The sequence below is a fragment of the Sebastes umbrosus genome, chromosome 23 (assembly GCF_015220745.1).
Source record: "Sebastes umbrosus isolate fSebUmb1 chromosome 23, fSebUmb1.pri, whole genome shotgun sequence".
Taxonomy (NCBI): Eukaryota; Metazoa; Chordata; class Actinopteri; order Perciformes; family Sebastidae; genus Sebastes; species Sebastes umbrosus.
In genome coordinates, this window is record NC_051291.1 from 1058771 (window position 1) to 1069852 (window position 11082).

An 11082-nucleotide genomic window follows, 5' to 3' on the forward strand; every position below is an offset into this window, starting at 1 on the left:
ACACAAAGTCTGCAGAAGAGTGCACTGCAGGAGATTATTACAATGTGATTATATAGAAATCTACAACAGGGACTGTGAGAAAAGGAGTTGTTTTACTCAGACAGTGTCCCAGTAAAAGTCAACACTCAGTACTTTCCCACTACATGAGACGAAGAGCACACAGACAGGAACTCTCCACTGTTGCATAAAGAGACATCATTACATACAATGTCATTTTCCATTACACTCTTTGTATCTGTGACAGCTGTCAGTCACCCAGAACAGCTGTAATCTAAGAGGACTAATACAAACTTTAAAGCACATTATTGACAGTAGCAGTAGTTTGTGTGTTTAGAGCTACTGAAATGTCTTTGTCATCAGAGAGTTTATCAAGGATTCATGTGATGTGAATAAAATCATCTTGGTGTTTGCAGAGTTCAGTCCAGACCGAGAGCAGAGTCTCCAGTACCCAGCTGTCTGTCTATGAGGAGTGACCGGTCCATGGGGACTCCTCTATTCTTCAGTAATGAACCTGGACCCTCGGAGTCAAAGTAAGAGACTGTTTCTACTGTGCACTGACCTGATGGATGATTATGCATTGAGGATGAAGACTAAATGTTCTGCTAACAGATTTATATTCCTGATGCAGAACTATTAGTGCAGATACTGTTTCAACCTCAGATGGATCTTAGTCTGGGTTTTATAGCCACAAACTACTGATTGTATTTCTGTAACAAAACACCTGAGAACCTCCATTTCACAATTTATCATCAATTTAAATCATGTTTTCATTGAATGTAATGTTTCATTCACAACTGTGAAATGGTCTAAAGATCTGCAACTATTCAAAATCTAGAAGAATGAGCTTCAAATGTGTCATTCAGTTTCTCCCATTGGTCCTCTAAATCTGTAGTTGGTTTGACTCCTCCTAGAATCAGCTGTTAGGACCTACTGGGTGTCATCTTGAATCAGTGCACATCAGAACTGTGCAACATGTGGTGAAAAAGCATCTGTATAAAATATTTGCTCACCTTGATCATATGTGTTGATGGTTTGAGTTTGTTCTTTCACTACATGTGTAAAATATGGTGAAGGAAACATCTGCTCAAAGGTCCACTTACTAATGATCCAGAGCTTTCAGTTGAAAGCTTTGGACTATTTGTAAGTGGACCTTTGAGTTTAGATTCTCTGCACCACATCTTGTTTCTGAAGGTCAAGAACAAACATCTCTGGTGTAAAACTATCTGCTGACATGAAATGGTCAAATGTAGATTTGTACCACTTCTGTTTTTAGAATATTTGAATTCATGTCTTCATTTGATAGTTGTCAGTAGAAAGTGACAGAAAACATGTTGACATTAAAAATGAACATCAAGAACACCAGAGTTACATGCTGTGTGTCTCAGACTGCTGGTCTACCTCAATATTTAGACCACTTCTAACCTCAGTTCAAACCTAACTAACTCAAACTAAGCTGCCCAAAGTGACTGTGAATCAGTAAAGGACGTAATCAGCTCTCTTTAATGGAGGACTTTTACTGTGAAGTAGCTGCAGAAAATGTTGAGCTTGTATTAAAGGGCAACAACGGACATTTTTAAATCATTGATATAATTCTGGAGGCTAAATAACATGATGGAAAAAATACCGCAACTTGCTCATGTACGCTCATATTGAGAGGGCGCGCCAAGAAACCACGAGGGTGGCAGCGTCATGACGGTAAACAGTGACTGCCTGTCGGTGGTGATATGAACGGAGAATAGAACCTCAACATTTACAATATAAATAAACATGCTGTCACTTCTTTAATTTATTTTCTGTGATAACAATAAACACTTATAAAACAGGGAGACTGTGTCAGACCTCTCTGACTTCTTTAGTCTTCCAGTAGTTATAGTTTATGCAGGTGTTGTCCACTGGAACGGAGAGATTAGATTTTTGCACGTATAAATCTACCGGGTCGGGATCCAATGAGCGCTCGCATATGAGTCTGTCCTCCTCTACCTGCCTACCTTCACTCACACACCGTGCGCGTTCCTGCTGTCTCGCTCCACCTCTCACGTGCATGCTGCTCACTCCACACTGCAGAAGAGTTAGTTTAGCTCTGAGAATATCTAGTGAATGTTCAGTGGACGTTTGTGCAGAAATAACTGCTGCAGCTCCTCCAGACCAACAGAGGTTTCCCGTGTCTTGTGAAGTGACGGGGCTCCGCAGAGAGAAACGTTATCGTCTCCGAACAAAACTCCGGCGTCTCCCCCGTTCCTTCCGGCCGCGGTCGTGAGGCTGAGGCAGGAAAAGCCAACACTAGGATCAGCATTGATTCATGGAGAGACCTTGGTCTGGTCAGCTAACATTACTGCCAAGCAGCTGAAATATAGAGTGATATTGTGCTTTTAGCTGACGTGTGTCTCCTCACTGTGTTGAGTGATGCTCCTTCATGTCTATGTAGAGCGAGGACAAGCGCCAGCAACAGGACGCTGACTTTAGTTGACTTAACGGCCACAGGTGAAGCTGTTAACAAGACATTCTGAAAGTAACAAATAGTCCCTTTAACACATAAAATAGATTCAGAAAGTAACAGCATGTTTATTTATATTGTTAATGTTGAGATACTATACTCCATTCATATCACCACTGACAGAAAGTTACTGTTTACCGTGATGACGCTGCCACCTCGTGGTTTCCCGGAGCGTCCTCTCAATATGTGCGTACATGAGCAAGTTGCAGTTCTTTTATATAGTTTATATAGTTATATAGTTTATATAGTTATTTTGCCTCCAAAATAATATCAATGTTTTATAAATGTCCATTGTTCCTCTTTAATAAAGAAACTTCAGCCAGATCACTAAATGTTTAATCAGACAGTCAGACAGGAAAAGCAGCTAATTCTTGTTTATTAAAGCAGGAGAGTTGAAATAAAGGAACATCTTCATCACAGACTGAATGCTGAATTCACTACCAACACTTTAACTCTTCTCTGTGACCATCTGAGCTTCAGTGTCGGACAAGTCTGGATATTCTTCACCAACAATCAACAAATGATTTTAGTAATAAAGTAATGTCTCCACAGAGAGAAGAAGAGGAGTCATGCTTCTGTGGAGGAGCCGATGTCCAGATCCAGAACAAGACCTGGACCTCAGACAGCCAGTCAGACCAGAACAAGACCTGGACCTCAGACAGCCAGTCAGACCAGCACTGTACAAAGTAAGACTGTAGATGTGACTGCTGATGTCTTCATGTCTGTAAACTTGTTGTTTTAATATCCTGACTATTGTTGTGACAACTGTTTCAGATCTTCTCCATCATACATATCTGCTCTGCATCACTTGTACTTTGTTCTCCTTTGAGAGAAAATCTGAACCCAGAAGAAATAATGTTATATTTGTATGTTTTGTTTTTATGATAGCACTCCGTCTTTGCATCAACCAATCAGAATGATGTTTGTTCTCCATCTGCATAGATGAAGATGGAGAACTATTAATCTCTGTAAAGCAACAACATCACTGTTCTATCCCAGACAGACAGACACACTGATGAAAGGGGAGTTATCTTCTTGTCATTGTCGTATAACAATACATGCTCATGGGGGATCTCTTGTTGGGTCTCTAAATGATAGAGTACGGTCTAAACCTGCTCTATATGAAAAGCATCTTAAGATAACTTCTGTTATGATTTGATGCTATATAAACATAAATTGAACTGAACTGAACTGAACAGGAGCCACAGACTTTGAACAACATTATCTTTCCTGCTACAGTCTCCTTCTCTGACTTACAAACACACATCTGGTCCTGCAGAGCGACACGTTGAAACACTATTACAAATAAATATAAAAATCACGTTGACGTTAGTTTAGACTTCAAGAAGGGATGATGACTTTATAACCTTTACTTCTTTATATGTTCTTATATTGATTATTTTCATATTGGCATTAGAAATAATGAGTTTCTTTGTTTTGTGTTAAACTTTGTTTCTCTCTTTCAGCAGATAGAGGTCTGCAGGAGGTTGTAGATGAACATAAGATCAGTCTGAATAGAGGTCTGCAGGAGGTTGTAGATGAACATAAGATCAGTCTGAATAGAGGTCTGCAGGAGGTTGTAGATGAACATAAGATCAGTCTGAAGAAGAGATGTGAACGTGTGACTGAAGGAACTGAAGGAAGTGATGAAACAGGAAGTGGAACCCTCCTCAACAGGATCTACACTGAGCTCTACATCACAGAGGGACAGAGTGAAGAGGTTAATACCCAACATGAGGTGAGGCAGCTTGAGACAGCTTCCAAGAAGGAGACCCTCCATGACGCTCCAATCAAGTGCCAGGACATCTTTAAAGCCTTACCTGACCAACAGGGACACATCAGAGTCGTTCTGACGAACGGCGTCGCTGGCGTTGGAAAAACCTTCTCAGTGCAGAAGTTCACTCTGGACTGGGCAGAGGGCTTGGAAAACCAAGATGTCAGTCTGGTGGTTCCGCTTTCGTTCAGGGAGCTGAACTTGATCAGAGATGAGCAGTACAGTCTTCTCATGCTGCTCCATGTTTTCCATCCAACATTACAGAAGGTCACAGCAGAGAAGCTCGCTGTCTGTAAAGTTCTGTTCATCTTTGACGGCCTGGATGAAAGCAGACTTTCACTGGATTTCAAGAACAACGAGGTTGTGTCTGATGTCACCCAGAAGTCATCAGTCAACGTGCTGTTAACAAACCTCATCCAGGGGAATCTGCTTCCCTCAGCTCTCGTCTGGATAACTTCCCGACCTGCAGCAGCCAATCAGATCCCTCCTGCATGTGTTGACAGGGTAACAGAAGTACGAGGCTTCACTGACGCCCAGAAGGAGGAGTACTTCAGGAGGAGAGTCAGTGATGAAGAGCTGTCCAGCAGAATCATCTCACACATCAAGACATCCAGGAGCCTCCACATCATGTGTCTAATCCCAGTCTTCTGCTGGATCACTGCTACAGTTCTGGACCACATGTTGACTACAGACCAGAGAGGAGAGCTGCCCAAGACCCTGACTGACATGTACTCACACTTCCTGTTGATTCAGACAAAGAGGAAGAAGCAGAAGTATGGTGAGGGACATGAGACGAGTCCACAGGAGCTGACAGAGGCTGACAGGGAAGTTCTTCTGAAGCTGGGGAGGCTGGCGTTTGAACATCTGGAGAAAGGAAACATCATGTTCTACCAAGAAGACCTGGAGCGGTGTGGTCTGGATGTCACAGAGGCCTCGGTGTACTCAGGAGTTTGTACAGAGATCTTCAAAAGAGAGAGTGTGATCTCCCAGAAAACCGTCTACTGCTTTGTTCACCTGAGCATTCAGGAGTTTCTGGCTGCAGTCTACATGGTCCACTGTTACACAAACAGGAACACAAAGGTACTGAAGGCCTTCCTGGGAGAAGACTATGTTCATTCAACCCTGGATGACTTCCTGAAGAGAGCCATGGAGAAATCCCTTGAAAGTAAAAATGGCCACCTGGACCTGTTTGTTCGCTTCCTTCATGGCCTCTCTCTGGAGTCCAACCAGAAGCTCTTAGGAGGTCTGCTGGGTCAGACAAAGACCCCTTCAGGAAGCATCCATAGAATGTTCAACAACCTGAAGCTCTCAGGAGGTCTGCTGGGTCGGACAGACAACAGTCCAGAAATCATCCAGAGAATCATCAACAACCTGAAGGAGATGAACAGAGATAATACCTCTCCTGACAGAAACATCAACATCTTCCACTGTCTGACGGAGATGAACGACCACTCGGTACATCAGGAGATCCAAGAGTTCCTGAAGTCAGAGAACAGATCAGAGAAGGAACTCTCTGTGATCCACTGCTCAGCTCTGGCCTACATGCTGCAGATGTCAGAGGAGGTTCTGGATGAGTTGGACCTGAAGAAGTACAACACAACACCAGAGGGACGACAGAGACTGATTCCAGCTGTGAGGAACTGCAGAAAAGCTGTGTAAGTCCAGATGTGATTAACTTTATAGATCAGTGTAGATTAGTAGTTTAGTTCTTAAAATATACACACTATAAATTATTCTTAAAATATAATATTCTTATAAGTGTTCCACGTGTTTATTACATAAATATGTCAGTTGTATTTTGTCACAGATGTTCTTGAGCTGTTTCAAATGTTGAGTTCAAATGTTTCAGTAGGTTGTGTTTCTAGCTGTCAAGTTAATGAACACTTATTCTATTTATTTCTAATAACTTTTACATTTTACAGTTTTTTCTTATTTATGTATCTGGGTGATGGAGACGACATGTGAACCTGGTAAAACAAATAAAATAACAAAAGATCATCTGTCTGGTGGAGCGCTGGGTCTAACCGGTGTAACGGCAGCAACAGAACGTTTGCTGATCCGGCGGGGAGTCGGGGCGGTCCTGGGATCAGAGTCCTGGTGCTGGGGTTTGTACTGGCTGAATTTGAGCTAACTGCTAACTGGGGGTACGTCTCCTGGAGCTGCCGCTCACTCTACTCCCGGCGAAGCAGCCTCCCGGCGGCGAGGAGGACGAGGCGGGGGTGCGAGTCGATTTCTCGTTTCTGCTTCTTCTGATTTAATCCAGACGGTGCAGTGTCCGTTCAGAGCATGTCTGTTCAGAACGGGCCGAATGCTTGCAGCTTTCTCCAGAACCGCTCGTACAAACAACTTCACACTCGACATTGTGCTTCGTTGGGTCCCGAGCAACACACCTGCCATCCAAAACAAAAACCTAGAAAACGATAATATATTCAGATTAAGTTCTGAGAAGTTGATGAAAGAAAAGCTGCTAAAATCAGGAAGACACCACAGTAACTGTAGAAAGTAAAATAACACTTTAACACGTTACAGAGACACACGGTAAAATAACACTTTAACACGTTACAGAGACACACGGTAAAATAATACTTTAACACGTTACAGAGACACACGGTAAAATAATACTTTAACACGTTACAGAGACACACGGTAAAATAATACTTTAACACGTTACAGAGACACACGGTAAAATAACACTTTAACACGTTACAGAGACACACGGTAAAATAACACTTTAACATGTTACAGAGACACACGGTAAAATAACACTTTAACACAAGCTCTTTGGTGGATTATGTGTTTTTCAGGAGATGCTTGGACAGATTCAGAAAAGATGGAAATACACAGCTTCCACCAATAACAGCGGTCTGATGAATATATAACATTAGAATGGTAGAATTCAGACTTTTAAGAGATCTTAAACACACCAAAGATCAATGTTGTGTTTTAATGCTGAAACACTGATAACATCTTTCTGATGACATTATGTTGAAAATAATGCAACCTTATTGGTTCATTAATTGTGTTTGTGAGCTGAATACGTTTGATGCTCAGAAAAGAGTGTTAATGACAAAACGCCATGCAGTCATCAAAATATCTAATTATATGAATGTTTGATTATGAACAGGTCTAATATTATTACACGATTTGTTTAATTTCTCTACCGTTTGGCAGCAGTCACTGAATTTTCCCATTTATGGACGTGAACCTGACAGCAGCAGGTAGTTAGCAAAGAGAGGTCAACTTTATCAGCTGTATTATTATTACTTATTCACTGAGTTTTAAAAATGCTTTTCTAATCAAGAAGGCCTCATGCTAACTTTGTGGAGACAGACCTGGGATCAGATCACACTGACAGACTGGACATTAGGGAAGCCTCAATGTAACTACATGTTCTCTCTCTTCATCTGCAAGATTAAAGAAAAACAAAGATTAAAAGTCTGCAGGTTTGAGAGAGAGTGATGAGAATTATTGTTTCATGTCAGACAGTGAGATAAGATTAGCTGAACCACTGATGTGAGGAGCAAATGTTAATCAAAGAAGTATATATCAAACTGTTTAGTCATCAAATGCATGAAGTAAATATAAACTGTCCTCTTTCATAATAACATATTTTGTCATTTTTGTGTCATGACAGACTTTCTGACTGTGAACTCTCAGATACTCACTATGAAGTTGTGGCCTCAGCTCTGAAGTCCAACCCCTCCCATCTCAGAGAGCTGGACCTGAGTCTAAACAAGGACCTGTATGATTCAGGAGTGAAGCTGCTTTCTTCTGGACTGGAGAGTCCAAACTGTAGACTGGAGACTCTGAGGTCAGTTCACTGACTGTAGTTTATGTAGTTTGTACACAAACTCTCTACGCACACAGCAGAGGCTTCAGTTGGTTGCAATCTCCTTACATCACCGCTAGATACCGTCAGATCCTACACACTGGACCTTTAACACAGACCTTATTTCAGGCATCTAACTAAAAATCCATTGACCTCCAGACAAGGGAACAGGAAGTGCTAAAATGCTAACTCATCTCTGGGTTTTAGGACTCATTCCTGTAGCTCTCTATTTGAACATGTCTAAAGGTGCAGCACTCTTCAACAAACACGTATTGCACCAACTTAAAGGCACATAAGTGATGATTATGAACGACACCATCTAACCAGAGGTTTCTATGGTTCTAAGTTATTCCCACGTTCTTGTTGACAGCAGATCTAACTGTGCTCTGTTTTCATGTCAGCATTGTCTAATTATTTGAAGCCACAGACATTTAGATTGCATCAAAAACCCAAATAAATATTCTGCATCAGAAACATCTTTGCAGGTTCATATTTTTCTCAAGTCTATCTGAATACAATACTCACATGTTCATATGTACATTCAAAGAGTTATTGATGTCTGTCATCATTCCTTCTGTCTGTGAAGCAATCCCCGTTTAACCTGAGTGTTACGAGATGAGGACTAAATCCACCGTCTTGTTCTGTGTAAAATGACCTGTAGAGTTGATCTTAAACTAATCGGAGGCTTCAGCAGTCTGAGTTAGACGTATTAGGGCTGGGTGACTTGGACAAAATCAAATATCACAATATGTTTGACCAAATACTTCGATATCGATATTGCGACGATATTGTAGGATTGACCATTGGTGCTTTCACAAATTATTTACACCATGAGATTTTTGATAAATAATCATCAGTAATGTGGATCTCATGACGAAGTGTAAATGACAAATAATAGAACAGCTAGAACAGTCTGGTAAGTTCAGATAATTACATCCCTTTATTGAAATGTAGCCTTTAAAACCAGGAAAAGACGACACTGATGCCATATCACGATAAAACAATATCCAAAATCTAAGATGATATCTCGTCTCATATCACGATATCGATATAATATGGATATATTGCCCAGCCTTAGTATGTATCCAGTCAGTATGTTGTGTTTGACAGTTTCCTTGTTGAGCTGCAGGAGGATTAGTAACTCAAAGAGGGAATTTGGTACTAAACAGTCTGTAACTTTGGTAAACACTAGCGGTGGGAAAAAAATCAATTCACCTTTGTGTCGCAATTTTTTCATTACGATTTAGAAATAGATTTTTTAATGCCAGAATCGATATATTTGCTCCATTTGAGTCTATGTGGAGGTAGAAGGAAGTTACCGCTTTTTTTGTTGTAGTCTGAGTAACGTGACTTCATATCTGTTCCAACCAAAACAAACCGCAGCGAGCCGAAACGAGAAAGTATAAAACGTTGGAGGGTCGTCATGGATACGACCTGCACCCTCACATGTTAAATCCAGCGTGGTAAACACTACACATCCAGTAAAGGATGGAAACACTTTGGGTTTCACACATTGACAGGAAAAGCAGAGCTAGACATCACGGCTAAAGCTGCATGCTAACTCTGTCACGGACAGGAAACGTTATCGTATGGCGGTAACGTGGCGGTCGAGCTGGCCGTCACTCTCATCTCCGTGATGAAATGGGCCGACGCTACACCTGTAGAGCACCCATATACTGACATTTATGTTAAATGTATTTAGCCTTTGATTTTTGAGTTTTGCTGGAAAAAATGTAATAAATACTTCCTGACAATGACTGATATATTTGACTTCAGGACATCTCTGACTACATACATGCTGAAAATCAAACAGTTTTACTGGATTCATTTAGATATTTTCCAAATTAAAAGTCCCTAGAAGTGTATGATTCAACTTTTTCCCATGGTCTAGTATTAAAAACAGTTAACAAAAATCGCAATAAATTGTAATATCGAATCACAATACTTAAAAATCACATACATATTGAATCAGGAGATAGTTGAATCGATCCAGCCCTAGTAAACACTCACTTGATTTGTCGGACTGAAATTGCTGAATCTTCATATTAGTTTCAGTTGAACTTCTGAAGTCATTTCTTACAGTGTAGTTGCGTTATGAAGGGACCACTTCACAGGAGGAATGATTACTGCCACCAATAACTCTTTTAATGTACATATGACATGTGACTGTTGTTTATAGACACACTTGAACAAATGTGGACCTTTCCTGTAAATGACATAAACCTGCTAAGCTCCCAGATACAGTGAGAAGAAGGCCATGTAATAAATGAAGTAATGAAGTCCAACAAGTCTGATTTGATATTGATCCTCTAATTCCAGACTTGACTGAGATCAGCAGCTTGTTATTGATGTGTGTTGACATGAACAGCTGTATGAATGTTGATGTGACATCTGGATGATGTCTGTAGAAGGCTGACATTATGATGATCCACAATAACACAATGACAAAGTCACTCTACTCATTTTAGGGAAAAGATAATTGATTAGGACATAGTGATGTTGAGCTACACATTTAAAACCTGAACACATCTGATTGGATTATAAAGTGATTTTTATCTTCATCATTTATTCTTTATTCAGATTGGGGAGCTGCAGTTTGTCAGAGATCGGCTGTGCTTCTCTGATCTCAGCTCTGAAGTCCAACCCCTCCCATCTGAGAGAGCTGGATCTGAGTGACAACAAGCTGAAGGATTCAGGAGTGAAGCTCCTGTCTGGTTTTCTGGAGAGTCCACACTGTAGACTGAAGACTCTGAGGTCAGTAGAGGGTCGGAGTCGGTCCATGCTGGTTTCAGCAGTATTGTTGTGATGTGTTTCCTCCGTTAAGCTGTGAGAGGAGAACGGTGACACAGAGAGAGAGAGAGAACAGTCAGCCAATCAGATCAGCCAGAAGCTTGTTGTGATCATGTGTTAGAGTTGATGTGAAGAAGATGTTGTTGTTGTGTTCATGTCTCCAGGAAATAAAGCTGGATTACAGCTGACAGCATC